The sequence below is a fragment of the Phaenicophaeus curvirostris genome, chromosome 2, assembly GCF_032191515.1.
Source record: "Phaenicophaeus curvirostris isolate KB17595 chromosome 2, BPBGC_Pcur_1.0, whole genome shotgun sequence".
Classification (NCBI taxonomy): domain Eukaryota; kingdom Metazoa; phylum Chordata; class Aves; order Cuculiformes; family Cuculidae; genus Phaenicophaeus; species Phaenicophaeus curvirostris.
Window position 1 is genome coordinate 1,611,642 of NC_091393.1, and position 7,133 is coordinate 1,618,774.

Sequence of the window (7,133 nt, forward strand, 5' to 3'; positions counted from 1 at the left end):
CAAGTGTTCTCCGAAAAAATCTTTATTGCTGGAAGGGTTCCTTTTCTAAAGAAGGAAGCTCTATAGTATTTCTGTCACCGATTTTACTACCGGCAGACAATACCAAAGTGACACAGCGCATTACATAAAGGCTTTCGGCGAAAGCATTTCCCTACCGTGACCCCTCGTGAACGACGCAAACACGCACCAGAGGAATGAGAGGCGGCGGCACAAGCGGTGCCCGTGCCAGCACCGCCCGCCCCGGGACCGCGGGCTGCGGCCGAGACCAACATGGCTGGCGGCGTTCAGCACCGCGGCCAGCGGCGCGGCGGCCGGAGCAGGGGGGGCGGCGGCCCGCGGGCCCTCGCGCCGCTCCCGCTGCGGGGAAGCGGCTCCCGGGGAAACCCGCCCAGACACCGGGCTGCGCGGCGCGGGGCTCGGCTGCCGCTCGAACAAAGCGCTGCCGCGGCGTTGTGAGAAAGAAAAGGAGCACGAACAAAGATTTTAACCTCCCGGGTTTTAAAATTCATTTCTGTGCTCGGGGATGCAATCCGGAAGGCTGCCTGTGACCTACCGCCGCATCCCAGCAATGGCTCAGAAGGTTCAGGCCTAAGAGGAGAGGGTTTGTTTGGGGTTTCCTTCTGCATTCATCCATCTATCACCATTTTTTTTTCCTTCTGAAATTTTTAATAGGTGCTACCTAATAAATTTTCTGATTAAAAAATGAAGTTTTGATAAGACCGAGATGGCAGCACATGCCCTTTACAGAACGTATTTTAACAACAGCGTGGAATACAGCTATTCTTGTCATACGTATGTGAGCGGCTTTCACTAGGCTGCATTTCTGTAACTACGACACAGGGCAAACATCCGCCATAATCACTACTTTTGCCATACACACGTGAGTCATTACACTACAGCAAAGGAAACTTAGCTTCCTGGTGTATTACTAATTAAGGTCATAATTTAATTCAATATTGATTCCAACCACTCTATACCAAGGGGAAACCCCATCACCTTTCTTTAAAGAACTATGGCTTAGTTGTATATCTTACAAAATGTTTTCCAAACAAGCTTGTCAGTGTTGCCTCCTCCTAAGTTTTAAGGTTGTTTTTAATGTTTAAAAAAAAAATAAAAATAAAAAAGACTTGTGGGCTTGTAAAACAAAGCATACAGATATCAATCTAAAGGTAAACACAGACTATTGCGTTTTAGTACAATATTACACCCAGCTACCACTCAAACAAAACACAGCTCTATTTAAACAAATTAAAACCAAGTTTCGCTGTAATTATTTTCTTGCTGTCTGATGACTGGCTCATGACGACAGCTCCCCGTACTTGCAGTTATCAACAGCGTCCCCATGCAAGATGTAAAATTCCAAAACAGGCTGTTAGAGAGGGAAAGACCCCAGCCCTGCGGAAGGCCTACTTAAAAAGAACAGCGAGACCAGTTACACAACGAAAAAGCGTGAAGCCTGTGAACAAACTGGCCGGGGGCTCTACTCTTTCGTCCCAGCCCTGTAACAACCTCATGCAGAATTTACTCACGACCACTGACAGGAGAGAAACCAGTAAATGACTCAAATATCTTTAGGTAACGCGTTTACCAGATTAAAATTGCGTTAAAACAAAAAGATATTTAAAATAATCAACCTAGAGTTTTCAGATTTATTTCGAACCGCCGATTTTGTACTGCGTAATAGCCTGGACAAAGTATTTTTACGCGCGGTGCGGCTGAGCCGTTTGCTTATTTGCGTTCGCCTGCGGTTGATGCGACCCACCGCGCGATCCCCCGCCGCCCCGACCGAGCGGAGCCGCCGCTCCCCCCCGCGGCCGCGGCACCAGCCGAGCACAAACCACGCGCCTCGGAGCCGCTTCTGCACTTTATTCGCGCCGCGCCCGGAGCCTCCGCGCAGCCCCGCGGCGCGGGGCCATCCAAGATGGCGGCACCGCTCGCCTCGGAACCCCCCGCGCGGCGCTGCGCGGGGCTCCCGGCCCGGTCACCGCAGCGCGCTCCGACCCCGCGCCTTTCGCGGCGCCGCAACGCGGTCCCCGCCGCTTCCCCCCGCCTCATCCCACCCCCCCCCGCCAAGCCGCGGGAGCCCCGCGCCGGCCCGCCGCGCCCCAGACCTGCGGGTGGCAGGTGGGGCACCGCCGCCGGGCGGAGGGTCCCGCACATCCCAGCGCCGCCGCTCCCGTCCCGCTACGGCTGCTGTGGGCGCTCGCGTCTGACGCGCGGGGCCGGCCCGGCTGCCCTTGTTTCCCGCATCCCGGAGGGCGAGAGATGCGGCTCCGTTCGAGGGCGGCGGCGAACGGGGCGGGTGGGAAAGGTGGGAACCCGGAAGTGCGCGCGCCACGCCGCCGCCCGCGGGGGCGCGCGCCGCCCCAGCGCGGAGCCGCCGCCCCGGCGCAAGTTTCCCTCCGGCATGAAGGCGGGAGGAGGGAGACGAAAGAAAGAAAAAAAAATAAAAAAGCCAAAACAAAAAAATCCGCCCTTCGCCGCGCCCCGGCAGGTGCGGCGGGAGGGCGGGGGGGGGGCTCGCTTACCTCCCGCGCGCCATGGTGGCCGGGCGAAGCGGGGCTGCGCACCCCGCCGACGGGCGCCCCCGCTGGGGGGGGGGGAGGGCGGCGGGGTGGGGGGGGGGCTTCGCCTTTCGCGAGCCGCCGGGAGGACGGAACCGAGGAGGAGGATGATGAGGAGGACGAGGAGAAGAAGAAGGAGAAGGAAGGGAGGGAGGGGCGGCGGGGGGGGACGCGGCCCCAGCGCCGGCTCACGCCGCAGCCGCCGCGCACCTGCCCGCCGCCCTCCCCGCGGGCAGGGCGGGCACGCGCGGGGGCGCTCGAGGGCAGCGCGAGCCGCCGGGGCGGGGCTGGGTGTCCCCCCCCGCCCCAACCCCGCTGCTCCCGCCCCCCCCCCCCCCCCCCCCCCCGCCCGGGACTCGCCCGCCGCGCCCCGCCCCGCCCCGCGCGGGGCTGAGCCGCACGAGCTGCGGGTTCGCGCCGCTCCGCCCCGTCCCGCCCGTGCCGGCGGCTCGCGGCGTCCGACCGAGCCGGGCCCGGCAGCCCGCGTGGGGGGACGGGCTGAGGGAGTTGGGGCTGTTCAGCCTGCGGGACAGAAGGCTCCGGGGAGACCTTACAGCGACCTGCCAGCACCTGAAGGGGTGTAGGAAAGCTGGGGAGGGACTGATTACAAAGGCTAGTGGTGATGGGACGAGGGGAACGTGTATAAACTGGAAAGGGACATATTTAGACTAGATAAAAGGAGGAATTTCTTCACTGTGAGGGCGGTGAGGCACTGGCACAGGTTGCCCGGGGAAGCTGTGGCTGCCCCATCCCTGGGGGTGTTCAAGGCCAGGTTGGATGGGGCTCTGAGCAGCCTGGTCAGTGGGAGGTGTCCCTGCACATGGCAGGGGGGTTGGAACTACGTGGTCTTTAAAGTCCCTTCCAACCCAAACTATTCTATGATTGTATTTGAAGGCATCTCCATGCATCATGGAAGCCATTCCCAAATGTCCAAAGTCCCATCACTGCACTTGGCTCTTAACACCTGTAGCTGCAACGTGTCCAGTTCACTTGCAAGTAAATAGAATCATAGAAATTCTATGAAAAAAAAAAGAAAATCCCATCCCCAAATCTGCCACTGGCAGGTGGGGGTGTCACTGTTGTGTGGAAGACCTTGCAGAAGACCTTTTAGGCTGGACATTAGGAAAAAAATTTTCACAGAAAGGGTCATTGGGCACTGGCAGAGGCTGCCCAGGGAGGTGGTTGATTCACCTTCCCTGGAGGTGTTTAAGGCGCGGGTGGACGAGGTGCTGAGGGACATGGTTTAGTGTTTGATAGGAATGGTTGGACTTGATAATCCTGTGGGTCTCTTCCAACCTGGTTATTCTATGATTCTATGATATCACCTTAACCAGCTGCGGCCATGACCTGGTGGTAGATCTCAGGACGTGCTGTCCAAATCCCCAAAGCAGGCAGGCTTCTGCTGTCCGAACGGTTTGTCCCGATCTTGTTACTTCCCAATTGTCTTGCACCACGATCAAGTTTTTTTTTTTTCCCGAGGCATGAGACTTTATAAATCCTCAAGTTTCATTTTTCTAGCTTGTCGTCACATATCCACAGAATGTCCCAGTGGTTGTTTATGTACGGTCATGAATTCACTTCACCCAAGTGTACACTCAAGTGTACATCATTCTAGAAACAAGAAGGTTGAAAAAGCTTATTTACCTACGGATTAATGTTCCGCATCCTTTTTCTACCTGTCTCCTCTATGTAGGCTCGCATAATCCCCACCTCCCTTGTGCACTAGCAAAACGGAGATGGTTCCCAGCAGTGTGTAGGCTGGCAGGTTCACCAAGCACTTGTGCTTGGATTAGCTAACAGGGAAGTCAATCAGTAGGCAGCTGGAAAGATTTTTTTTTCCTGAGATGATGTGTTAAAGTGACCTGCCATCCCTAGTGAAAAAGAAAAAAACACTGAAGATATTTTGGAAAAAAAGATAGTACTTGAAAAAGCACTTTTAATTTTTCATGCTATTATGTTCCACCCAAAGTAAAATAAAGCATTAGTCTATTTGTGTTGTGCTGCAATCCAAAATAAATTCTGGAATAGCTCATGAAAAAATGTCATAAAATCATTATATATAATATTTCTCTAGCAAAGTCTGCTAAAGCTTTTTCATTAAAGTTAAAAAAAAGAAAGAAAGAAAGAAAGAAAAAAGAAAACAAAGAACGTTCAGTAAATAGTGCTGTTTTCCATTCTGTAATGGTGTCTCCAGCTGCAGGAAATATTCACTGAACATTTGAAAAGAAGGAGCTGAGAAACTAATGTCAGAGAGCGAATTACTGAGGTTCCAGGTAATACTTTCTTTGGCATATTCCGGGGTTCCATAAACTAGTCCAAAGCCAGAGCTGCCAGGCTTTAGTTCCTCCTATTCCACCTCCATTGCTACTCATACCAGGGAGTACATTTACTGATTTTGTACAGCAGGGAGGGTCTGCTGCTCCCGCAGCTTTGTGCTGCCTCAGATTTTCCATTCTTCTACGTTTATCCTCTTGGTGTTCTGTTTCGATCATGCAGTGTTTCCTTTCCTGATGGTGTCATCTCCCAGGTGCCAGCTCCTTCATTAGTCTACTTTATGCTAGCTTAATCGGGCTCTGAGTAAGTACTTCTGGCAATTGTGTATAGGTTTTTCTGCAATATTTCTATGAACTGCTGTTTGTTTTAGGTGGGTGTGTTTGTGTCAACTGTTAGTAAAATTGCCTAAAAAATTCCCATTATAAGACAATTTTCCAGTTGCTTCTGTCTTCAGCAAGTTAGCGCTTTGGTATGAAATTATCTCTGCCTCATGTTACAGGGTCATCACATTTTTTTCCCAGTCATTTCCAGGAAAAAGTATTTTAGAAATACGTTTGTTCCATATTATTTTCTTTAAAATAATTTAGTGGTCCCAACATTTAAAGCAGGCATTTCAGATGTAGAGTAATGGCAGGAGAATGCCTGTTGTTCATGTGGATACTCAATCCAGGTCTGGCTGAGCTATAACCCCTTGCCAAACCACAGTTTGCACACACTGAGGGACTTGATTAACAGATGAAATCTACAAAACCTTGAGCCCAATGAAAACCCAAGTTGTTTCCAACACTGAACGCCCAACATCCTGAGTGTACCAAGTTGTCTACAGTGAATGAGTACAGTTCACACACATACTCCCCCTCCTTGTCCAGGCTACAGAATCTCAGGGAAAACTTTCCATGGATGCTTTTAGCTGCTGCTTTTCCCAAACATGTTCTTGTTTGGGAACTGAGAACAAGGAAATTCTTTCTCTTGTCCTCTTAGTGACCCTGCTGCTAACACCCTGGAAACATGAAGGAAGAAGCCATCCAAGTCAAGTGGAAAAAAAAAAAAAGACAAATGCCAGGCCAGAATGAGCGGGGAAAAAAAATAGATTAAGTCTCCTGAGATCATAACTGTTCAGGGGACAAAAAGCTAAGTCTAGAAATCGGAGAGCAGAGGCAGACACTGTCTAAGAGCGTTTCACCTAATATAAGCACGCTTATTTGCCAGTATCGCGTAATCAACAATATGTGAAGTAAGAGTTAATGAACACCAGGGTCACTGTTATATGGATCTGTGGGAAGTAGCAGCATCTTTCCTATTTGTTGTGAGGGGCAGGAACTGGGAGTATGTGTGGGGGAGACTTGACTACAAAACCATGAGAGAAGTGTGGGAGGTTAGTGGGCAAAAAGGATACTCTAAAAGAAAGAAAAGAGTCTAGGAATGCAGCAGAGAAAGAAAACAAAATTTAGATGCTTTTCTGCAAGATGAGAGTTACAAGAGTGTTGAAGTAGATTTGATAAGGAACTCTGGTAGATGAAAGCAGGAAAGAAACATAGGAAAAACTTCAGAATGGTAACAGTATACATGGCTGGTGTATGCGGGTCCTGCGTGCATTCCCCCTTCTGGGTGTGTGGCTGCCTGGGCTTAGGGCCAGCTTAGAGATAATGTAGCTGGTAGCCTTGAAATGAAACACTAGAAGAAACCTCAGTGAGGGACTGCTGGTCCTTCACACAGGAGCTGGTTTTAAGCTGAGGCCCCCACCCTTGTTCCTATTTAAACTCCACTGCAGTTGCGCTGCAGCCATGGCCGTGTCTGTTAATCTGAAGCCTAACAGGTGACAAGCTTGACCTCAGCCTTGCCTCATCCCCGTGGGCTCATCTGACCATCTGAACTCTTGACTGGCCTTGGTTGTCACAAACAGACCTGCTTTACGCCCTTGTTGGAGAGGACCCCGCAGGCCCTGATGTCACCCATGGCTCCTGGTTCCCCTTCATCAGTGGAGCAGCCTCCCCTCCCTGTCTGTGGCACTGCTTGCTGTGGGCTTTCCCCTATGGCTTCTCGTTCCACCAGTGATCTCAGGAGAAGCAGTGTAGTAGGACTGCACTAAGACTGCACCTTAAGCTTTGGAAGATGTACACCAGGTATACACCTTAAAAGTCTCAAGTCTGGTGACAAATCATATGACTACGAAATATTCTATTTAACTCCTTTTTAGCTTGTTATTTTAAAGCACATCAAGTATACTGTAGAACTCAATCAAAAGAAAATTACCGCAGTTGCAAAGCTAAGTGCTCCCTGCATGCTGGCAGCAAA

General features: G+C 51.4%; 1 protein-coding gene across 2 annotated transcripts in view; it reads right to left on the reverse strand.

Moving 5' to 3' along the window:
* The window catches only part of LIN28B (lin-28 homolog B), a 95,408-nt gene extending 92,814 nt beyond the window's left edge, over nt 1-2,594 (reverse strand). For both annotated transcript variants that reach the window (XM_069850924.1, XM_069850923.1), the window contains exon 1: nt 2,529-2,594. The gene's annotated coding sequence lies outside the window, so the exon portion shown is untranslated. The remainder of the gene's footprint in view (nt 1-2,528) is intronic.
* Nucleotides 2,595-7,133: the final 4,539 nt, after the last annotated feature.